This window comes from Mus caroli, unplaced genomic scaffold (assembly GCF_978045245.1).
Source record: "Mus caroli unplaced genomic scaffold, Mus_caroli_1 scaffold_9, whole genome shotgun sequence".
NCBI lineage: Eukaryota > Metazoa > Chordata > Mammalia > Rodentia > Muridae > Mus > Mus caroli.
In genome coordinates this window covers 69763471-69789040 of record NW_028227264.1, presented here as the reverse complement: position 1 = coordinate 69789040, position 25570 = coordinate 69763471, and the positions used below count along the sequence as shown (strand labels likewise).

At 43.8% G+C, this 25570-nt stretch overlaps 1 pseudogene; it reads right to left on the bottom strand.

Moving 5' to 3' along the window:
• Window positions 1–376: 376 nt before the first annotated feature.
• On the bottom strand, window positions 377–19158 carry LOC110302701 (proteolipid protein 2 pseudogene; annotated as a pseudogene).
• Window positions 19159–25570: the final 6412 nt, after the last annotated feature.

Genomic DNA, 25570 nt, shown 5'->3' with positions numbered 1-25570 from the left:
CCTTGTCTCTATACAAGGAGTTCTTGCAGTTTCCCAAGTGACAGGGACATTTGATTATTCATAAGTTTGTGTCCATGAAGTGACTTAAAACAGAGTCCCTGAGAAGCTGCAGGTAAATGTGGTTATAAGGAAGAGCCAGCACACAGGGTTGGGACACCAGCCCCAGCCACTAGCCATGAAGAGGAAGGGTGTGACAATAAAGTTTGGTTGTCTGTGCAGTTGGATCTGGAGTCAAGCAAGGATGAGACCCCTGGATGACTGTTTCTAGGAGGAATTACCAGAGGGAGATTGACTCCCAAGAGGGTCAATTCCTTTGTGTGGTTTCCCAGGTAACAGAGGTCCAAGGGAGGGCAGTTCTGCTTCTGCCTGGCCACCTTCACTCCTTGTTGATGAATAGGTCTACGCTGATGATGATGATGATGATGATGATGACGATGAAATCCTTGATTGACATCAGGATCCAGCTTCTTTGGCCTTCCAACATGGACCGAAGAGCAAAAGTCCCTAAAGAATACTTCAGCACCAGATTGGGGGATCCAGCCTTGCGAACTAAGCAGATATCGGGTTGTCGGCCTCTCCAGCACACTGCTAGTCATCACTGAGCTTCTCAATTGGAAGCTAGCAAGTCCCCCCTTATAATATACATTCATTCTCCCAGTTCTGTCCCTTCAGAGCCATGGTTCTCAGCCTCCCTAAGGCTGAGACCCTTTAATATAGTTCTTCATGTTGTGGTGACCCACAACCATAAACTTATTTTGGTTGCTACTTCACAGCTGTAAGTTTGCTACTGTTATGAATCATGATGTAAATGTTGTGATCATAAAAAGATAAAGAAATAAGAATATGTTCTATCTGGGTATGGTGAGGTGTAGGGGGAGGAAGGTGCCTCGGCGGGCCCAGGCCAAGGCATCCCTTCCCCTTGAGGGACCAGCCACACGATCGTATAGTATAGAATAGAGTTTATTCAGGGCATGGGAAGGGGATTGAGACAGAGAAAGGTAGAGAGAAGGAGAGAGTAGAGAAGTAGAGGCTGGCCATGACCATGTGGAGAGAGGGAGGAAGGGAATGGGGAGAGAGGAGGCAAGCAGGAAGCAAGAGTAAGAGAGACAAAAGAGTAATACAATGAGGAGGGGGCAAGCAGCCCCTTTCTATAGTGGACCGGGCCTACCTAGCTGCTGCCAAGTAACTGTGGGGGTGGAGTCCAGACAGAATACCAACAGTAAATATCTGTTTTCTGATGGTCTTAGGCAACATCAGTGAAAGGGTTATTTGATCACCTCCCACGTGCAAAGAGGTCACAACCCACACATGGAGAACGCTGCCTTAGAGAATGCTAAAAAACAACAGGAGAAAAGAGGAAGGAGTGGGAATTCAAAAAAGGATTTGATGGATTCTTGGGTTGGTTTAAAACAACAACAACAACAAAAAAAAAAAAAAATCCACATACCAGGAAACTGGTGCAGTCCCTCTCCACAGGGGCAGAATTCCCTGCCTTGAAGATGTCCACGCTGTGACACATCTTCCTAGGCTGTCTATCTGCATCCTTAGTAACATCCTCAGCAGAAATATAGTAACTGTTCCTCTGAGGTTTATGTCTTCTCAGAGAAAATTGCTGAGGGTGTCATGGAAGCCCTGGAGACCTTGTTTTATACTACGTCTGTCTGAAGTAAAACTGGCCCATAGAAGCTGTTTCTGCCGTGACTCCATTGGAAAGCCTGGCAAGCACCTGTGGACAGAAGTTTCCAGAAAGAACCAGGCACTTTCCCTGGACAGAGGCAATCAGCTAATTAGAATGTTAATGACTGTGAAGAGTTTGAAACCTTGCAAGTCCAGAAGTGTGGAGAGCCTTTTGGGGTCGCTTGGCAGGAATCTGACTTTGGCCAAGGGCAAGGAAATGGGCTTCAAGCAGGAATCTAACATTAGGCCATGACAAGGAAGTATGTTCAGGCAAGAATCTAACTTTAGGCTAGAATAGGGAAGTAGGTTCAAGCAGGAAGCTTAATCTTAGGGTGGAACAAAAGAAGTAGGCTTCAGGCAAGAATCAGATTTTGGGCTCGGACAAGGAAGTGGGTTTGGGTACTTTGGTCATTCTGACAAGTCCTTGGAAACAACTGTCGCAGGAGTAATCACAGGACTTTGCTTACTGCCTTGCTTGTTCCTTATTGTACTGTCTGCCCTTAATACTTGCATGTAATTAAAATGGTATAAAACTGGAATGGGATTGTCTAATTGTCTCTTTCTTTTCAATCCTCACTCCTGTGCTGGAGAACCTGTTGACTGACTGAGCGGGCTTAGTCACAGAAACAAACTATCTCGGGGTATCATTAGCCCTTAGTAGCCATTTATTAATCCTCTGTCCCTGACCCACTGTCTTGCTGACCATTAATTAAATAAACCCTCTGGAATATCTGAACAGAGGACGCATTTCCAGCCAACCAAAAAGCTACGAATGTCACCAGGCAGCATCTGAGGCCAATAACAGAATTTCCAGTGCTTTGTTGTGACCTACCTGCCTGATGTGTCTTGATTTGTGTCTTTCCTCGTTCCGATATTATAAAATACATGCAGTCGCTTCCTGGTTGGAATGTGGAATTTGAAGATCCCTAAGTCTGAGTCCCTGGGCCACAGTCATGAGTATTTGGCTCCAGATCAAACTGTCTCTCAGAGGGAATCTTTGAAGTGAGAGCTGTGTTCCGATGCCAACACTCCTTCGCTTTCATGTTGTGTCAGTCCTCCTTGACTGAGGCTCAGACTCCTGCTTGACGCTGAAGAGATCTGTTAGTCGCTCCAGGAGTATGACTGACCTACCCCTTCTTCATTCAAGGCTAAAGGCACAAAGAGGCATTGCCCTAAACCTGTAGTCCTTTGGAAATCCAGGAACATAACAGCCTAGGATACACACCCACCTCCAACCCAACTCACCCAAAGGAGGGAGAAGAGATGCCACGTGCTAGAACAGACTACATCCATTTATAGGAACCTGGTTGATCTCCACATCCCATGACAGAAACAGCAGTTTCTTTGGGGACCACCTTGTGAAGCCGGGGGAAAGATCAGAGAGGCCACACCCTGGTCACCATGGCTGAACTATGCTCCTTATTTGCCACTTGCCCCAACCTCTCCTCTATTTAAACCCTAAGCTCAAATCAGGTCTCAAGTAGATGCGGCTGAGAAAGAATGTCACTGTACTTAATCTTCTTTGTGCTCACTTTCTCTCTCTTCCTAAATCACACTGATGAAATCCACCCCCCTCTGTCTTTCACCATTATGCACCGCCCCCTGCCCAGGCCACACAGCACCACCTCCCACATGTTAACTAGTGTATTGCAATGAGTGACGAAGCCTAGACTAACAGGGCTGCCAAACCATGTGGCCATATTTCACACACACACACAAAACCTGTGGTTCCATAAATAAAGGATAGAGGTAAGAACATGAGTGACCCTTGGGGTTGGGGAGATGGCTCGGTAATTAAAGGTGTGTCTGACTCTTGCAGAAATTTCTGAGTTTGTTTTACAACACCCACGTCTGCTCACAAGTGCCTGTAACTCAGCTTCAGGGAATCCGACACACATACAACACCAACATATAGACACACATACATAACGCAATTAACATAATGAGATACACTTCTGAAAGATTAGGGCACTTTGGCTTCTGAAGTGGGGGAAGGGAGGCAGGCCACTGTGAGAATGAGTCCCTTTAACCAATAGGGTTCTGATAATAAATGTCAAAATTAAATTAGAGGATACTCAGTCCTGAAAGAATCACAGAACTCATTGGTGTGGACGAAATACACGTGCACACGGACACATGCACACACATGCACACAAAATCAGACATATTAATGGAGAAAAATAGTGGCGTTTGGGATTTTGCTTTGTTTTATTTTAATTATACTTCACGCGAGAGATATTTAATGATCTCTTTTACGCACTTAAGCAAACTGGCCCCAAAAGAAAAAAAAAAAAAAAAAAAAAAAAACTTCGAAAAGAAAACACATTCCCTTAGCGTAGCTTTTTCAAATTTAAGATTCCCAACATGCTAATTAAGACTCTGTGAGGGGCCTGACCTTCCATGATGACTTGCTTTTTCAACTCCTGTGGTTTCTGCCTCTGACTGTGATCAAACTGGATAAAAAAAATCTTTCATAGATGCAAATTAGGAGCCTTTCCGGTCAAGAACTTTGATGCTCAGTGGGCCCTGCGGATGGGTGGGTCTCCCTGAGTGCATAGTTAAAAAGATGAGGTTACTTCCCTCACCTGCCTCTTCTCAAAACTAAACTTCACTAAAACTTTCATTTTCTTCAATACCGCTTCCTAATTTTTGAAAGAAAGTTGAATAAATATATCTCATAAGAGTCTTTTCCGTTTTGTTTGGTTTGGTTTGGTTTGGTTTGGTCGAGGTTTTAAATTATACAATTATAATTTAATTATACAAGTATGACCAGACCAGAACGTATGGATGGAAGCTACGTGATCAAACATCTGATTTTCTAACTGCTAAGACTCTGCTAAGATGAGGAACGTGTGACCAACTTGATAGGACTGGGCGCCTGGTTTGGACAAGATCACGCATGGGACAGTTCTCATGTGGGTGGTTTATTTTTAAAAGGGAGGGGGCACAGAAACAACCTCTGGGAAAGAGAAGAAAGAGAATGGGGGCAGGGAGACTGTTACTTTTATTGGGGCCATGGCGCATGCGCAAAGGGACTTGACGAGGCACGGTGTCACTTCTTGGGTAGCTAGAGATAATGTGTCTTGTCCTGAGGTCCCTGGAAATCTGGCTGTAAAGATGCCTGAGCACTGGTAAGGAGCACTGGTGGCTCACGCCTTTAATCCCAGCACTTGGGAGGCAGAGGCAGGAGGATTTCTGAGTTCGAGGCCAGCCTGGTCTACAGCCTGAATTTCAGGACAGCAAGGGCTACAAAGAGAAACCCTGTCTCCAAAAAACACAAAAAAAGATGCCTGCTTGTCACAGAGTCGCTTTTAGCTGTCCGTAGATATGTCTACTTGCTAATACAGCTATAATAAGTAATATTAATTATTTTCAAAATTATAAAAATTTGTAGTTAAAATTCACTATTAAAAGTGTAAAGTTCGCATGCCACAAGGTGTTGTGCGACCCTGTTAGTACTGAGTGGGGTCTGGCTGGAAGCGACACTACTATGTAAATCAAAATCGAGTCCTCTGATGTGATTCGTCTTAATCATGCAGTACTTGAAGAACAGTTTACCTAGGGCATCGGCCACCTTACAGGAGGAGACTCCTGTCTCTCTGAATACTCTGGACAGCATTTAAAGTTTCTCAGCTAATATTAACAGTGGTCATTGGGATACTGTTTTCCAGGCTATACAGTCTCTGAAATTGCCAGACAAAACCCTTATTTAACCTCTATGAACTGGTTATTCTGGGATTGACAGATCTTCGTGAACTGGGTGCTACCAGGTCTTTTTTTTTTTTTTTTTTTTTTTTTTTTTTGAGACAGACAGGTAGACTCTGTGAATGCGTTAAAGCAAACACATCCAGAGAGCTATATTCAAATGCAAAAACCTCTTAGCCAGGTCTTGTGAGGCACACCCAGTTGGAAGTAAGGAAGTTGGAGAGAAAGGAGATGGGAAATTGCCCAGGTGGCCGCTGGGTGCCAGAGTGGTGCCTCCATCCGCTCTCTTGGTGTTGCAGGGACAGGCACTGAGACAGCTGTAGCACCCGGGTTTGCTCCCATGCGAACCTGAGCGTTGCAGGCAAAGTGCTTAGATGCATAATATAAAAGTAGATTCTTTAAAAAGAAAGAAAACCTGAAGACTGCTTACATCTCAGCTATTACGGGTTCTTATTTTCTTCATAGGGGTCTCTGGGCGCCACTTTAGATGTTCATTGCAATACATTCTGAAAGCAGGTGCACCGGGAGTTTGGCGACTACCATCATAAAGGAACAGGGATCCTGGTTTGTTTGGAGGTCTGGGGTTTGAGTTTGGGTTTGGGTTTGAGTGTTGGTGTTCCTGTTGGTGTTGGTTTTGATTTTGGTTTTGGTTTTTCAAAACAGGGTTTCTCTGTAGCCTTAGCAGTCCTGGAACTTATTCTATAGACCAGGCTGGCCTCGAACTCAGAGATTTGTCTACCCCAGCCTCCTGAGTGCTGGGATTAAAAGTGTGCATCACCACCATCCAAGGAGAAGACACTGTTTTTTAAACAGGGTTTAAGAAACCTGTTTTCCAAATTAAATAGTATAATCTTTGTTTTAATAGTTTGTGCTAGCAAATAAAATTACACAGGAGAAGCAGGAAGCATACAAAATTGTTAATAAAGAGTTTACAACTAAAGTGCTTAGGACAGAAAGTTTGGGTTTTCTCACAAAAGGAGGTAAAAAGACATATGTAAGTGGTCTCCTCCAGTGAGAACATGCCATACAAGTGAGTGTTGCATATGTAGCAGAAGATGGCCTAGTCGGCATCATTGGGAAGAGAGGCCCCTAAGTCTTGCAAACTTTATATGCCCCAGTACAGGGGAATGCCAGGGCCAAGAAGTGGGAGTGGGTGGGGAGGGGAGCAGGGCGGGGGGAGGGTATAGGGAACTTTTGGGATAACATTTGGAATGTAAATAAAGAAAATATCTAATAAAATAAAATTTAAAAAAAAAGAAATCTGTTTTCCTACTTACTTAAATTTAATCTGACTCTTAAGAATTTGCCCTTGGTCTAGCAACTGTATTATACTTCAGTAACAGTCAGGAACTGGTCTATCATGTAGAGAATAATTTCAGTGATTATTATTAATAAATCCAAAACTACTAAGGTCTTCAGCTATTGTTGTTGTGTTGTATATTTTTCCCCTTGGCAATGAGAGCAAGCCAGTAAGTAACATCCCTCCATGGCCTCTGCATCAGCTCCTGCTTCCTGACCTGCTTGAGTTCCAGTCCTGACTTCCTTAGGTGATGAACAGCAGTATGGAAGTGTAAGCTGAATAAACCCTTTCCTCCGCAACTTGCTTCTTAGTCATGATGTTTTGTGCAGGAATAGAAACCCTGACTAAGACAAATTGGTATTACCTCCTTCTATTACCTATAAAAATGGAAGAAGGGCTAAGAGATGTCTTAATAAGTAAAGTACTTGTTTTGAAACCATGAGGACCAGAGATCCAGCCTCAGCACCCAAGGAAACCACCAGGCATGACAAGATTCACCTGTCATTCCTATGTTTGTGGGGCCTCAGGGTAAAAGATGAATAAATCCCTAGCTCTCACTTCCTAGCCATCTGGGCTTATTCGTGAGCCCAGGTCCTGGGATGAGCTGTGGTCCTGACGGCGGTGAGAGACAGGAGGCTTCCTCTGGCTTCTGTGTGTACCTGCACATTCACAAATGCACAGAAATGAGACATATTACAAACTTTTATTTAGCAATTATGGCAAGTGAACTATTAAGAACCTCTATGTATCCAAGTAGAGCTCCTCGGGAGACGCTTAACAAAATTAGCTTTACATTTACACCAAGAAGGAGAGGAGTAAACAGTAGCATTAATTCTATAATGTGATTTTAATATTCAAGAATAACTTAAAAAGTGTCTACTTCATCAATTTTCAGCCTCCAAACCACAATCCGTTGTTTACGGTCATTAAAAGCCCATCAGTATCTCATCCAAATTAGATTAATTTATTATCTGGGATTAAATTATAATCATTCATTTTGTTGATTTTTATCAATAAATTAAATATTGGAGGCATCACTCTTATCAGGGAAGGTATGGTTTTAATCCAGAAAAGACGCGTGGCAAAGGAGTAACTGGGCTAATTAATAATTCTTGATTAAGAGAACTGTGAATTTCTGTGATCTATCACTCTCAGGAGGTTTTTTTTACAAGAAGAAAGACTTCATGCAGGAATATTTTCTCCTCAAACAGGCACATTCTTCTTTTCTTGGAGTGAATTGAGAGCAGAAGGGGGAAAAGGTATTCTGTCATTATCTTACTTTCTGCCAAGGCTTCCCAATAGTGATAAAATTAATCCTGCAAGGATTCTGCCATCCAAATCTAGCAGCCAAGGCTATGGACTGAAAACCTTCTACCTGGTGACACTGGGTAAACTAGGCTGCCTTCAGCTTGCTCTTTCTACAGACCAACCACAATCAGGTACCATCCCATTCAGTTCTGCTAATAGTAAAAATCTCACTTGGGGTTTTAACCTCACTTGTGTGTGCTTGTTGGCTTTGGAGCCATGGTTATTGTTGGCCTCTAGTAACAGAGAAATCAGACATTAATGTGTTGTCATGTCCTGAATGGAGCTTGATTTCTGAACTTCCCTCTTGACACAGACAGATAGCAGATCTCTGACGATGCCTTAGCCAAGGTTTCTATTGCTGTGAAAAGACACCATGACCATGGCAACTCTTCTAAAGGAAAATATGTCATTGGGGCTTCCTCACAGTTTCAGAGGTTCAGCCCATTATCATCATGGCAGGAAAGCATGGTGGCATGCAGGCAGTCATGGTGCTGAAGAAGGAGCTGAGAGCTCTACATCTGGATCTGCAGGAAGAGAATGCCACACTGGGCTTGGCTTGAGCTTCTAAGACATCAAAGCCCACTCCCTAATGACACACTTCCTCCAACAAAGACACAACTACACCAACAAGGCCACCCCTCCTAACAGTGCCACTCACTATAGCCAAGCAATCAAACACATGAATCTATGAGGCCATTTCTCTTCAAACCACCACAGACAGTGTCCCTGTGCCTCATAAAAATAAGTTAGTAAGGGCTTTCTAGATAGTCTAGTTGAATTGGTGAGCTCCAGGTTCAGTGAGTGATCCTGTCTCAAATGTAAGGTAGACATTGATAGAGGAGGACGGCCATGTAGACCTCTGGCCTACATACACGCACACATACACACATGTTAATGTGTATACACACACATACATACATACATACACACAACGTGCTTATGTGCACTCACACACATACACACAAGTGCTCATGTGCACACACACACACACATATACACATGTGCTTATGTGCACTCACACATACACAGACACACACATACAAACACATATATACACACACATACACACAATTGCTCATGTATACTCACACACACACAAACACACATACACACACATATACCCATAGAGACACACATATAAACATACACACACATATATACATACAATTATAAAAGATTTATTATGAGAAAAATGTTTAATTTTATGTTAATGAATTTTACCTCAGTGATAAAACAGCAGTAAATGTTATCTCACTAATATTTAGAAAGCAATGAGATAAAAATAATAATTTGATATCTGATCTATTATGGGTTCTAAATGACCCAAAATTAATTAATCATATTGATAAAAATGACACTCCAACCCTTTATATTATAGTAAAATTAACTATACATGTAAAGTCAACAGATGCAACTGAAGCATGTACAATGTGACGGCCACTAATTTCTAATTATATAACTATATGTATAGTTATATTTAGTTATATTAGTCTGGAGAGTATATTCCACCCACCACATCTAACTAAATAACTATATATAGTTATATACTTATATAGTTTATATAATTATATATATAGTTATGTATACATATATGTGTACATGTATGTGTCATCCATAAATGTTGTAATGGTTTGCATGTGCTCTAGCCAAGGAGTGGCACTATTAGAAGCTGTGGCCCTGTTGGAGTAGGTGTGGCCTTTTTTGGAGTAGGTGTGTCACTACACCTAGGTGTGTCACTACACCTGTGGGTATGGACTTTAAGACCCTAGTCCTAGCTGCCTGGAAGTCAGTCTTCTCCTAGCTGCCTTTGGAACAAAAGGTGGAACTCTCAGCATCTCCTGCACCATGCCTGCCTGGATGCAGCCATGTTCCTGCCTTGATAATAATGGACTGAACCTCTGAACCTGTAAGCCCGCCCTAATTAAATGTTGTCCTTATAAGAGCTGCCTTGGTCATGGTGTCTGTCAAAGTAATAAAACCCTAACTAATACATATATGTACATTATACATTAAAATAAATAAGTATATATATATGTATATGTATAATTAATTATCTCAGGGACATCTGAAGCCAAAGGAGTATGTTGCCAGTCAGCCCACTTATTTTGAAGCTGCAGGTTTGTGTTGGTAAATCATGCAGTATTGGATTATTTTCCTACATGTCTAGAAACAATACAAATCTTCTGGTCTGGATAGTATATTCCACCCACTACATCTACTCCCTTGCTTAAAACAAGACATGATGAAATAAAATATGCCACTAATTTGGGATAAAATAAATAAATATCCATTCAGTCATAAACGTAGTATGGTTGTGGTTACCTACATACCATTCCTTCATGGAAGGAAAATGGGCACCTGAGCTACACACACACACACAAGCACAAGCACAAACGCAGGCACCCTGAACAACTGACTGCCAATAGTTGCTGGGGAAATAATTAAGCCACTAAATTGCCCATGCTCCAGGATATAGCCTCTCACCCAGTCTCATGCAAACAGCCCTAACTAAAGTATGGGAGTCACACACACAAAGACATAAATTGTGAGGGGTGTGTGTTAGGAGGAAAGGTTGCATCAGAAGGAGGGGTCAAAGTGGAGAGTGAGGATTGAAAGGACAGAAATCCATAACACACTGAACCTTTAATGACTTATTTAAATAAACAGCTACCCATGCAAACTCTAAAGTAAACAGGGAAGCCATCGAAATGATTGAAGTAAAAATGAAATAAAAACACAAATTAACAGTCAGTCTTGAGTGCCATATCAGACAGTAACCTGCTCAAAGGACCAGAACTCTACGTCCAAATGAAGGACCATTTTCTTGTTTGTTTTGTTTTGATTTTTACCTAGGGATTGGTTTTGAAATGTCATTGGTGGAGAGCTGGACTCTGCTTCCTGGATAAACCCCGAAGCCAGAAAGAAATCATTATTTCACAAACCAGCCTCTAAGACAACCAGCTCCTGGCTCAAAGTTTTAACTCTACAGTGCCACTTCCTAAGGTTTCGGTGAGAAGCCAATCCTGAGAAGACACACATTTTGCTCCAAATTATCACCATATTTTCTCTTGAAAGCAGGAAAATCCAAGTGGAGAGGTTAACATAGACAGGTTTCCTACCAAACTACCAAACAACAACAACAAAAAATTCCCCTGGAAGATGAGCTCACACACAAAATTAACAAAAAAAAAAATAGGAAGCCTACCACACAGAAGACAGTCAAACTGTACAATACATAAGAAAACACACACACCCAAAAGCCTTGACTATAGAACGTTTAGAGGGGTCTTGAGAACAAATGTCTTTAAAAAGAACATATCCAGACTTCCGGGGATTGATATTATAAAGAACAAATCGTGCCCAAACTATGGGGGCCAGGGTGTGATACATTCTAAAAATTAAAGAGTAACTGAGTATTTTTTAACCTTATCATAGTGGTTAAGTACTGCACTTGGCAGTTCCTAGGAGATTTTTGTATTAAAAAAAGAAAAGAATGGAACCAAGGAGCAATGCACAGAAACTAGGTGCTGTTGGTAAAGAGCAAAAGTATAGGCTGCATTAAAGATATCTAAGGAGAGAAGAGGAAAGCCAAGCTTAAAGAACAGTATCACACACACACACACACACACACAAGGCAGACTGTCCACCGAATCATAATCCCCGCGGACAGAGGAGGGGCTACAGCTGATCCCCAATAGCTCCATTTCGTCCTTGCTTTCGTGATCTCCCCACATGCTTCACCGCGCAGACTCCAGAAAACCACCCCCGCGTGTGCCCTTGCTTTGTCTCTGCTTCTCTTGGTTCTTGTCTTCCTGCTCCCGATTAATACTTTAGACTTTAGACCCATAGGCTTGAGTCACAATTGCTTAGTGGTGATCTATTCTTGTCCTTAAGTACACCTACAGAGATAGAGTTCTCATAAGCGTGTCTATAGTGCTGGGGTCAACAGTTGGATTCAATGGACCATGTCATGTCGCTGGCCTGCTGCAGCCTCAGCTGTACCAAACACAAAGAGACCTTATGAAACCAAGTTCAAAGCTACACCTGAATCAGCAGCTACACTCTCTGTCTCACGTTTGTGCTCTCTTCAAAGAGATTTAAGCTGTCCACCTAGGCTGTACTTACTTGCCTCTCTAAGAAATTCTATATTAAAGGCCATAATTTTCACAGTTCCAGGCTAGGGAGCAGAACTCTTCAGTACGTAAGTGCTTGACTTGCAAGCAAAAGTACCCAAGTTTAATCCCAGAAATGCACATAAAAGTGCCAGGCATAGTAGCACACATTTGTAACCCTAGCACCTGAGAAGGTAGAGACAAGGAGGGTCCCTGGGACTCACTGTCCACCCAGGGCAGCCTGAGTAGTGAACTCTTGGCCAATGAATGACATTGTCTCATAAAAGGTAGGTAGGCATTAGTGAAGTGTGACTCTTAAAGACATCCTCCAGTCTCTAAATGAAGATACACACATACACATATTTACCAAGAACACGTGGACAAACACAGGAGCACCCGTACACCCCCTTGTGCACATGCACACACATGTCCATACAAGCGCACACCTCTTATAAAGATTTCGCAAGACTGTCGCAATAGAAAATAACCCAAAAATTAGAGTGAGGCATTCACATCAAGAAGGACCAGTGCACACATTAGAAGGGAGAATCAAAAGAGTGGAGAAGCAGCAGCTGGTCTCTGTCAGTTTGCTTGCCAGGAGGCAGCAGGGAGCCTGTAAAGATGTTCAGACACAGGGATCATCAGCACCAGGACCAACAGCCCTGAACTGTTCTGCTCTGGAGACATTCAGAAAAAGTTAGGATGGCACTGCCACTCTCTCCCTGGGATGAGTGCCAGGTACCCAGCAGGTATGCCAATGGGTCACCCTTCCTTCATGATGATGTTTCTCAACAGTCTTGACTGGCCAGTACATAGATGCTTCAAAGAGAAGAGGGAGCCGTGGGGATGTTGTGCTGATCTCTTGTTGCTCACAATGGAACTTGAGTTCGTTCTCAACACTCTGGATAGACATCGTCAATGGTACAATAAGACAGCGCTTGGATGAGTGGTTTACTGGCCAGCATCAACTCCCAGATCAAGAAAGTAGAAAGAGAAAGGTTTTGGCTTTGGGTGGAACATCCCTTCAAAAGGGCAGAATTTCCACAATAAGCAAAGCTAGGTGGACGTAACAGTAGGCAAAGACGAACTTGGATTTAGAATGACCCCTTGTCCAGATTGAATGCTCTGACTGGCTTTCTAGAAAAATGAAGTGTTGGGTGGAGGGAACCCAAGTAAAACAGTGTTCCCACTTCAATCAGGTTTCTGCCTGGGTGTCACTGTGTGAGAGAGATGCTATGGCTTAAGACAGAGGCTGCTCCTCACCCTCTTCCCCTCACCCCACCTTCATTTGACTCTGCTGTCCAGTGTTCTTTGGTCTAGTGTAGCTACTCAGCCTCATGCTTTTCTTGGTAAAATATAACCTCCTTGCAGGTCAAGATTTTGCTATCTTCTTCACCAGTGAAACCCAAGCACCTAGAATAGAGCTTTGAGTATTGGCACATATATATGAAAAAAATGTTAGCAGAGGCCGATGGAGCTTCTCTCTATGCCAGTCTATCTTGGGCAACCTATGAGTTATCCCATCCAAAGGAACCAGACCTATGAACTGTAACAGTAAGAGATACCAGCCCACAGAGGTCAGCTTCATGCGGCCAAGACAGTTGTACCAATGTCTAAACACTAAATATCTGTTAACGGGGGCCATGGCGTTTTGTGAAGATCCACCATTTTGATGGGACTGTGACAATTCAGAAACTGAAGTAATTTGGTCTCCTGAACGACTGCAGTTCATTCCTCTAGAGTCTTGCTTTCCCTGACCTATTTGTTGGTCTCCAGTAATGGCTGACCAGGAACAATGTTTATCATCTTGAATTCTTTTTTCTTTAATTATTTCTTTATTTTTACTTTATGTGTTGCTGTTTTGCCTGCATGTGCATCTGTGTCTGAATGCCAGATCCTCTGGAACTGAAATTACGGACAGCAGTAAGCTGCCATGTGGGTGCTTGGGAATTGAACTCAGGTCCTCTGGAAGAGCAGCCAGTGCTTTCAACTGCTGATAAAAATAAAACTATTGTTTTATTTATTGGTAAAGATGTACTCTACATATGAAATTAAAGTACTTTCCCCCTCCCACTAATTTTCAAGAGGAAGGTAGTGCCAAAAAAGGTCCTATTTATGTTAGCTATGAGATCACCTCCAGCTACTAATTGGAGAATTAATGGTTGAACGTCTGTGCCATCCACCAGACATTTTAAGTACCATAGCAAGCATGGAGATGTAAGCGGGGAGACCTACTGGGCCTGAAATCCAATCACGAACAAAGGAGCAGCCTCTGCAGCACTCTGAAAGGGACTGCTGGGGTGTCTTTCTGGGGAAATAGTGCGAGCCCTGGGGAATGCTAAGGCAGTCACATTTGTTTGGTCCTCCTGAATTAAAGCAGGATAAGCACATTGTATCGGTTATTTGGATTTGTGATAGACAGCGAGACAGCTCCTGGGGAGAGCCACAAAAGAGACAAAGTTAAGTTTCTACTAGTTTCAACCGCATCATATTTTTTTTCTTTTTTTTTTTTTTTGCTGGTAGATAAGTAAATAAACTGTAATTGATAGGGAAATTGTAAAACCCTAAGCAGATCTCCATACCTTCAGAATAGCCGTCCTAAATGTATAGAAGCTAGCTGAGATGCTGACGGGCAAGCGTTTGAGTGGCTTCTTTAAACCAACTGTGTGACATTTTTACATATGAACTCATTACAATAGAGTGTTTTTTTTTAAGTAAGATAGATTTAGTTCAAAGGAAGGAGATGATAAATCAGAAGAATTTAGACATAAGTATTTTTAAACCTAGCGCTTTCTCCGCCGTAAGTGTCCACAAAGCGGCATCTAAAGCTAAGTCATTTGGGGGACACTTCAGAGCCCTTTCCTGCACGGAGTTCACCCGGGATCTCTCAGCCACGCCTGCACCTAACAGTTTCCTGCCTTAGAATGTGTTTTAGGACAACCCACAAAGTTGTACCCCAGCTCCTGGAACACCTGATCCCAAGAAAGCCACTTTGAAAGATAGCAAGGCACACATGAATTCCCCCGGGGTCTCTTTCAGTGGCAGGAAGGAGGTGGGAACACTATTTTTATTCAACAGCTTTTGCCAAAGGAAAGAGTGGCTGTCTTAAGGTAGAAATGAGATGAGAAAGTTCTTATAGGCTGTGGACGACCAGACGGAAGCAGTGTCTCATGTGACAAGACAGTCACACTCATGAACTCATGGCAGGTATGGTTGCTCGCAGAATACCTGCACAAGATCAAGCTGGTCAAGACTGCAGCATTCGGGGAGGAGGGGACACACAAGCCCCCAGTCCTGGCTGAGGAGCTATTGGCACACGGTTGCTAGAGGAGAGTTGATCCATTTTCTTCAGGCATCTGTCTCCTGATAGGCTGAGCAAGCTCCAGTGAGTCCTCCAGCATCACTCAATAAACTAATCAGTGCACGGACCCATGTCTGTGAGTCCACTGACATCACTAAATAAATTAATCAGTGCATGGACCCATGTCTGTGAGTCCACCAGCATCACTAAATAAAGAATTTACCAACTATATGAGTTAGCAAAAACTAAAAGACATGAAGTCGAAAGAGAGAAGTAGGGTCTAAGAGGAGTTGGAAGAGAAAGGGGACAGAAATGATCAAAATATATTGTATACAGGGCTGGAGAGACGGCTCAGTTGTTAAGAGCACTGACTGCTCCTTACAGAGGTCCTGAGTTCAATTCCCAGCAACCACATGGTGGCTCACAGCCCTGTAATGGGGTCTGATGCCCTCTTCTGGTGTGTCTGAAGACCGCGACAGTGTACTCATATACATAAATTAAATAAATCTTTTCTATATTTATATATATACATATATATACATGTATGAAATTCTCAAAAAATAAACCAAAATACTAAAATACTTTATAGTTTTAGAAGGAACGGGACTGTATGGATACACTCAATACTTACAGCCTTGAGTCATGCAAAGCCCAGAGTTGTGATACCAACTTCATTATTTCCTGTGTCTTGACCAAACTTAACCAATCAGACATAAATAAAAGGCAACCAGTGTTACTACTATGAAAGTCTGAACACAGAAAAGCAGAAATTATTTTAAACACCTCAGAAAATGTGTGTTGTATGGTTGGTTACATCCAGAGATAGCCTCTAGTTCTTTATCCCCAGTATGTATGTGCAATGTTTTATTTAGATGTATAATAGTAATTTTAAAACAAGTGAGCAGTTTGTGTTTTATCCTATAAATTGCACGTGGTCCTCTAAGGAGCCAAGAGTATCCAGTGCTTTCCACACCGCCCTGCTAACCAGATGGCTGACACCAAACCAACTCAATGGTATTTCATGTAGATATTTTTTTCTCAAATTACCGTGTTTGACCTTTTCTTTTTAATTTTACTTGTATATAGTGACTTCCAATTTTGTGTTCTTATGAGTTTTGTGTGTCTCTGTATGTGTATGTGCCTCTAGGTGTGTGTGTGTGTGTGTGTGTGCCTCTGTGTGTTTTTGTCTGTGTGTGTATGTCCATGTGTGCATGTCTGAGTGTCTATCTGTGAGTGTGTCGGTGTGTGTGTGTCTGTGTGTCTATCCATGAGTGTGTGCGCCTCTGTGTGTGTCTGTCAGTGTCTGTCTGTGTGTGTCTGTGTGTGTGTGTGTGTGTGCATGTGTCTGTGTTTGTCAGTGTGTGTCTGTCTGTATGTATGTCTGTCAGTGTGTCTGTGTGTATATATGTGTCAGTGTGTGTGTTTGTCAGTCTGTCTGTCTGTGATTCCTGTGCTTTTTTTGTTCTTTTTGTTTTTTCAACTCTGGTTTGTTTTCTAAAGAGAGAAAGCAGGCATGGACTTGGAAGCCTGTGGGGGTGAGGAGGACCTGAAAGCAGTCTGGGTGGGAAACTGCGATCAGAATATATTATATAAAAATATCTTTAATTACAAAAGAGACAATGTGCAGCAGCAGGAAGGATAAGTTAATGGCCGCACGCTCTGGTGAAGGTCCGTTCACCTCCTTCTGGTGGGAAGCACTCTCAGAGCTGCCGCCATCAGCCTTTATGGAACTTGGAACTTAGCTCTTTGTATTGGTGTGCTGATTTGTTGCCATGACTACCAAACCAAAGTCGTCTCTACTTCAGCTAGCTAGTGGTCATGTCAGGCCTGGAGGGAAAGTTCCACTACAACACTCTCTACGTTCATTTTTAAATTTTTGTCAGAGATAGATTATCTTATCTCCACGAACAAGAATCAGAAAGAGGGAGCCGTGTGTCCCACGGTGACAATATCATCATAGGCTTCGCTGAGATCTAGATACTAACGTCCAAGGTGCCAGGCAGCTGGTGCTCAGCACGAGTCCTCCACCCTCTATAGGAGAAAGAAAACCAGGGAGATGTGGCAAGGGATAGCTGCCTCTGTCCAGACTGCCCTGGAGATAGAATGGCCTCTCCACCCTCAACTGCAGGTGAATGCCAGAAAGAAGTCATGTGCCCTCGGATGCTCCCATGTGACAAGAGGATACAGGTAGACTTAATGGTGGCGGCAGGGGCTCAGAGGTGGTAACTGAGCAGGACACAGGATCCTGATCTTCCTTCTGGGGAGGACTTAGAGATTTAAGGTGACTGCCGGGGCCTCAGATCTAGTCCATAGATAAATGGTCAGCAGAAAAGACCAGAGGAATCTTCTGCAAGATAGCTGACCCTCAGAGGTGACCACGTGGGAGGGGCCACCCTTCCCTCAACACCATGACACCCCTCTCTTCTCTCTCCTCTGTAGCTCTGTCTCTGTCTCTCTGTCTGCCCCCTCCTCTCTCTCTCTCCTCTCTCTTCATTTCCTCTCCAAGACCTTGCCTTCCCCCTCCCCCATTCACATCCTTTCAGGCCTTTAATTCTCACAACCACTTTGAAGGAAAGAGACAATTTCTTCCAGAGCTGTGACCACCCACACACCTGGAGTCGCCAGGACTTGAGTCTTTAGTAATGAATTCTAATCCTCAGCTCCCTGACACACACCTGCCCCCGAGGAAGAATGAGTCATCCTGTAGATATGACCAGTCTTAGCATAAAACAAAGCTCCCGTCTTTTTTTTCCTTTTAGACTTTAACAATATTTTTATTATTTATTTAGCCCTTCGCAGCTCAGCCCACACAGAGAAAATGGTTATTTGTACTTCTGTAGCCTGTGTGGGTATATGAGTGAAGCAGAGCTGGCGTCAGCTGCTGGTACTGAGGAGCAAAGGGAGACCTAAGCACACTTATAAAAGTGACCACGCCCAGGAGGGTTGATTGGCAGGCTGGAAGACAAACGCCCAATAAAGGCATTTATAAGGATGTGCTTGCCTAGTTTGCACGAGACTCTAGGTTCAATCTCTTATACCATAAGCACTTTCAGTGAGGTAAGAGAATTGGCTATGAGTACTTTGGAAACAGGAGGAGTTTTTTTTATTGTTTGTTTGTTTGTTTTATTTTGTTTTGTTGTTGTTTGAGGCAGAATCTCACTGTGTAGCCATGGCCTCAAACTCACAGAGATCCACCTGCTTCTGCCTCTCAAGTGCTTGGATCAAAGGCTTGTACCACCACACCCAGCAAGAAGAGGACATGTTTGATGAAGGAGCTATTGACAGGTAGCAGAGTCGAGTGAATGAGGATCTCCAGCCATCTGTGGTGTTGGAGCGGGCTGCCGTATGCCTTTGCTGCTCTAGAGGGAAGATGAGGTACACATCATAGCCAAAGAGCAGTGTACGAGGAGGCCCAATATCCCAGCCAGAACTTTGGAGCTGCCTCTTCTTCTGTAAGGACAACGGAGGTAATCCGTAGACAACGACTGCTAAGAGGGATCGGAAGAAGCCAGTCCAAGACCAGGTGATGGTTGGTATCTTGGGGTGCAGGTCACACATAGAAGATGAATAAGACAGCAGAAAAGACCATCTCAATCACCAACAGCGAGGAGTAGGCTAATGTAAGCACACTGAAGCAAATCAAAATCACCAAGCCACAGTATAATTGCGGCAAACAGAAGTCCCTTGTTGGTGTTCAAGAAGTTGCTGCAGGCTAACCTGCAGCCAGGGATTGAGAGGCACTCAGAGTCTGCCATAGTGTGTCCTGGAGTCCCTGAGATGCAGAAGTTCTGCTTTCTGGCTCACAGGTTGAAGGCTGCTGCACACCCAGCTGTCTGTCCTGCCATCTGACCAAGGCTCACGTCTTAATGGAACTGAAAGATTGTTTATTGTTGAGCCAAGTAGGAGCCATGGTAGCCCAGGAACATTGATTGGGTTGCGCTGAATTCCGTGTTCTGGCATGGAAGCAGTTCCACGAAGCTTTTCCACTTACTGAACAAAAGCCGAATCCCTAAGTCAAGGCATTTTTTTTTTCATGTAGACCAGAAGAAATGGCAGGCAGAGAATAGCATACTGGAGAAGGTGCTGCCTTCTCATGCTGTCTGGACAGCTTGACATGCTGTCCGCTGACATGTGGGGTTGGCAAAAGGTGAACTGGTGGAAAACAGAGGTCCATTCAGACCTTCCAAAGGCATTGATCTACTCATAGTTGAAGGGGTGTTAGGTTAGACGTAAAGGTGGGCATTGAGTGGCTAAGGAGGAAACAAATGCTAGCAGGTTTACTGTTCTTGAGTTGGGGAACCTGGGAAAATGGAGCCAATAAACAAGGCAATAGCCAACTTTATTCAGATCATCAGATAATTTATATTCCAAGGGTTAAGAATCACTGGGGAGGGGGGTGCTGGAGAGATGGCTCAGCAGTTAAGAGCACTGACTGCTCTTCCAGAGGTCCTGAGTTCAATTCCCAGCAACCACATGGTGGCTCACAACCATCTGTAATGGGATCCGATGCCCTCTTCTGGTGTGTCTGAAGACAACTACAGTGTACTTGTATACATAAAATAAATAAATAAATCAAGAGGAGGAGGAGGAAGAAGAAGAGGAAGAAGAGGAAGAGGAAGAAGAAGAAGAAGAAGAAGAAGAAGAAGAAGAAGAAGAAGAAGAAGAAGAAGAAGAAGAAGAAGAAGAAGAAGAAGAAGAAGAAGAAGAAGAAGAAAAGAATTGCCCCAGTGAGGTTCTCATGGGTACCAGCTGTATACAGTCACAAGGACAAGCTGTACATGGTAGGGAGGGGGGAGTTTTTCCACAGAGGGATACAAACAAATAATATCCAGCTGTAATGAACAATCTTAAAGCAATCTCACTCCTATCTGCCACACCAGGGAGGGGCACTAGAGCACATTCCAAGAACATTTCTGTGTTTTAAAGAAACTGGGCACACAGGATTCTTGTCTTATTTTCTTGGAATGTCCATGCAGATGCTCAGAATTCCCTTCAAGTTACTCTGTTCTTAGACCGTGGTCTAGTACCAGCCCAAGATAATTTGGCTCTAGATCTACAATATTCTACCTTTCTAGAATCATGAGGTTCTTTCTAATCAGTAAATCTGCTTTACTGAATCTTTAACAAGGTATTGCTTTTCTAGAAAGTTCACATGAATTTGAATGAAATTATTAATGTTGCCAGAGTCTAAGAACTCTCTTGCTCACCATTCAATCAGAAGCCCAAGAAAATGAAATAAGTTTATCTCCAAGTCAGGTCTTAAAGAAAAGAGAGGCAAGCCTACATCTCAAATCGCTGTCTCCGGGAGTCTTGGGATACAAAGAATTTAAGGAGAGTACAGACACGCAGTAGGTGGCGAGTCCATGCACTGGGTAGGGTCTTTGTCACCCACAGGAGTGTCTTCTCACTCTACCCTGGGGAAAACCTCACAGTTTGCTCTCCTGAGCCTGGAGATGAGCCTGCCTCTCTCCTGCAGCAGAAAGGGCCAACAGCGCGAATCTGAGCTAGTTTTAAATGAACCCTTCTAATTCAGAACTCTATTCCCAAACGTCAAAAACCTTCACCCAAAGGCCACCACCTCATCTACACCTCGGCAATTTTTTCACCTATCATTGATTTTGTTTACTGCACTCATTTTGTTTCTAGGGATGCCCCTAGGACCGCCCGTGTGCTAGGCAAGGTCCCCAACGCTGAGCCCCTTTTTCACTTCACGTTTTGAGACAAGAGTCTCATTGAGCTAGCTGCTCAAGGTGCCCTTCAACTGGCTCTGCAGACCAGGTGGGCCTTGAGATTTCTGTCCTCTTGCCTCCTGTAGCTGGGATGGCAAGCTTGTGCCAGCCGACTGGTTCTCCATTCTCGAACATCAGAAACGCTGGAGCAGTTTTTATTAGAAAAATCCAGAAATCTTTCCAATTTATTTTTCCGAGCTATAATTTGTTTCCAACCCCACCCCACCACCACCACCACCACCACCCCCCCAAAAAAATACACATTTGAAGTGTTTTAAGCAGAATCTGGTCATCTCAACCCATTTTAGTATCCAGCTTTCTCCCAAAGTTTCAGCCTGAGAGACGGGCGAGACGGGAAAAACGTTGCATGCATCCAGAGTGCCACCTAGTGTCTGGAAGTGGAAATGACAGTCTCCAGTCCGCTGGGCTTAGTTTAGCTGAAAAACCAGCCAGGTGTTCTTTCCCTTGAGCAAAGCGGGCAATTAGGCGGTTAAAGCATCTGCAGGCATGGTGAACTTAAACAGTTGGGGATTTCTTGGGAATTTAGGATGGAAAAATAGAATAGCTTGAAATCCCTCTCGGTGTGTGAGAAGCTGTCCATACAGCAGAAGGAAGCTGAAAGTCCCCTGCTTAGGGTACCAGACGTGAGATGTTTTTGTTTGCATAGAGAGCCGATGGGACTCAGGGCTTTGGGTAAGGCGGAAGTGGACAAGGAATCGAGAACAACCTCCAAGTCTGTAGTCCGATTTTAGCTAAGGATTGTGTTGCCATGTAAATGTGTCCGGCCAAACTAGTGAGTCTTAGAAATCCGACACTGGCTGTGATGGTTAGTTCTTGTCGACTGACAAAAACAAGAGGCACCCGGGAAAAGAGAGTAGCAATAGGCCTGTGGACAAGTCTGTTGAACATTTTCACAATTAATGATTGATGAGGGAGGGCCCAGCCCAGGGTGGGCGGTGAGCACACCCCTGGGTCGGTGGTCCTGGGTGGTAGCTGAGCGATCCCTGGGGAGCAAGCTCATAAGCAGCATTCCTCCAATCGTCCCTTCAGTTCCTGTCGGAGTCCCCGCCCTGACTTCCCTCAGTGATGGACTGTTACCTGGAAGTATAGGATGAACTAAGCCGCTCCTTCCTCAAATTGGTTTTGGTAAGTGTTTTAGCACAGCAACAGAGAGCAAACTAGGAGACTGGCTGAATAAAGTCCTGTTTTCATGATTTGGACAGCTTGGTCAGTTTCCAGGTAGTTCTCCCTGACAGTTGCAGAGAAAATCTGCAACTGTGCAATTGGGTCAAAAGAAGCTCGTGGAGCAAGATCATAATATGCAAAGATTTTCTCCGCAACCTTAGCACAGCACTCATAAAAATACACGAATCCTGTGAAGGCTCACCCTGCGCCAAAAAATAAAAATAAAAAATTTAGCGGGACCAGTGGTTCTCAATCTGTAGGTCGAGACCCTTGGTGAGTTGAATGACCGACCCTTTTGCAAGAATCCCATGTCAGATATACTGCATATCAAATATTTACATTACAGTTCATGAAAATTACAGTTATGAACTAACAATGATATAATTTTTTTTGGTTGGGGGTCACCACAACATGAGGAACTGTATCAAAGGGTCGCAGCGTTAGGAAGGTTGAGAACCACTGACCTAGAACATAATCCAGGCCAGCTGCAGCTCCCCAGGCTTATACTACTCATTCTGAAAATTAGATTTTTCAGGTTAAATCTTGACTCAGACAATGCCAAAGAACCTGCTGGAGGAAAGCCAACTCTCCAGGGACTCCAGGAGATGAGACGGGAAGATGGCTGAAGCCTAGGAGCTCAAGACCAGGCTAGGTAACAGGAGAGAGCACACTGCAAAACAACTGTTAAATTTATGTAATTATATAATTAAAGCATATGCTTTACGTTCTAGTTAGAGCATAAGGGCTCAATAAGTATCAGGGTCATCCATAATATAACAATATAATTTATATACAGAGATAATATAACTATATAATGTCATATAATATAATTAAATTATATAGTATATGCTTTATGTTTTAGTTAGAGCGTAAGTACATGCTTTATGCTCTACTTAGAGCATAAGTGCTCAATTAATATCAGCTTCATCCATAATATAATAATATAATTTTATATATTATATAATTTATATAATATATCATATTATTAATGTTATATAATTATACAACTAAGTTATATAGAATAGCATATCGTTTATGTTCTACTTAGACCATAAGTGCTCAGTAAATATCAGCTTCATCCAAAAGGGAGTCCCAGTTGCACATATCTTACCATCATGTTAAAAGGGAAGAAGAAAGAGGATCACATCTGTCCCATCCCAATGACTCTGTCTCCTGGTCATCCACAGGGTCCAATCTTCTTCTCCTGTAGCTCCTGCTTCTTTCTGGCAGCCTAATGCTATCACTGTCTCGACAGTATCAACTGTGTCTCTTCTGAACCCTGCCCCCATCATTAACGCCCCCCCTCCCGTGACCCTTCAAGTGAGAGAGAATGGTCGTCCTGACACCCAAGATCACAGTAAAGCTGACACCTTCCCGTTCCCATGGCCCACCGCCCCTGCTCCCTGCCACCCCAACCCCAACCCCCCATCTCTCCCACTGAGTCCACAGAGACACCCAAGCTCCCAATGTCATCTGCATGCCATGGCCAGGGATCCTCTCCTGCCATTCTCTCCCTGTTTGGTTTAGTTTCATTTCTGAGACAGAGTCTCACTATGTAGCCCAGAGTCTCATTATGTAGCTAGAACCAAATTCTAAATCCTCCTGTCTCGGCCTCCAGCATGCTGATGTTACAGACAAGCCAGAGTCACCCAGCTTTCTATCCAATCTCCAAAATGTGTTTCTTCCATGACAGTGTCTTTTATTCCCCAGAGCTCATGTAGTATTTTTCTCTTTTTATTCAATGTAGACTTCTCTTGATATGCAGGTCTTCTTATCTCACCTTTCAGTTACTTAATTAGCTTCTCCTCCCCGCTCCCCACCCCCAGACTCCACATTGCTCAAGGGTGCCTGCTCATTTGCAAAGGGTGACAGAGCAGTCAGTACTTAACAGCACGGGGCTGCACGTCTAAATTGCCTGGTGTAGCTCTGCCACTCGCTGCCTGAGTGCATCTGGCAAGCCTAACTTCCTTAGGCTTTGTTTCTTGATCTGTAAATGTTCTATATTTAGAAAGGTTAACGCATGCCAATCCGAGGTCCACCTTTACCACACTGAATAACCATCCAGTTTTTGGTTGCTACTTGAAGGCAATAGACGCCATATTTCAAAGTAAAGTCATCACAGAGCTCACAAGGTGGGGGATGGGAGGTGGGGGGAGGGACGGAAACCAAACCAGCTTGGTAGCCAGAGAAATGGAAGACAAGGAAGACAGATTTTATGATGTGATAGAAATCTGTGAAACCAACCTTATCAAAAGCCTATAGCCCAGGAGGCCCCAGGAGTGAACTTAACGCTGTCATTTAGCTGACTTGTGGTGCCGAGATGTTGTCTGAATAGTTAATGTCCATCCCCACAGATGAGTGGTTCTCACAACCTTAATCAGAAAAGCTTTTCTTTGCAATGCGCGACGCTGGGTGCAGAAGCCACGCAGCTACTCAGGTGCCACAAACAAGCGAGGGCTGAGCCCCACCGCTTTATACCACCACATAGATAAAGAGAAGAGCCGATGTGGGAACGGAAAGATCGGGAGAGAGGCTTGGAAACGCTGGCTTCCGGGCATGGCACAGCCGTGTGCTCATAGCAGCTGTTGACTGTCTACAGTCGAGCCTCCCAAAACCATGTCTATGAATAATCAATCACGAAATGGGAAGGAGGCTGTCATCCCTGCTCACCCCTGCTGAAGTAGCCCCTGCGGTCCTGACTCCTCCAGGATGGCAAGCATTGCTTTAAAGAGGAAGAGGAAGGGGAGCAAGACAGGGCAGACTAACTCTGGCCTGAAGTACACTTGTGACAGAGAAACAAGTTTCTTTAGGAAGCTCCAGAGTAGACAGGCCTTCAGAACTGTCTCAGTGGGGACAGGGACCTGGCTTCTGTCCCCACCATCACTGGGAGTCTCCTCTGGGAAGGAATGACAGTGTGCCGCTGCAGTACCACTGAGGCTGGGAGACTTGAGAACAGACATTGTATCTACAATTGGACCTCAATACCCCACCTAGCCTGTGGCAGAGCCCACCTCTATTCCTCTACTGTGAATATCAAAATCTCTCCGTGAGTAAACAAGATGTTTCTCAGAAGTTGCCACACTGTCTCAGTTTCTCCAACCAGCTGGGGAGATCAAAGAAAACGCCCGCTGTGAGATGAAAGTAGCCTGCGATCAGCTTATCTATCTGCCCTGAATCCCAGTTCTGAGGACCGACCCAGGATCTGCCAGAGTAGCAGATGCTCCAAGACACCTCCAACTGCCATCAGCAGGAT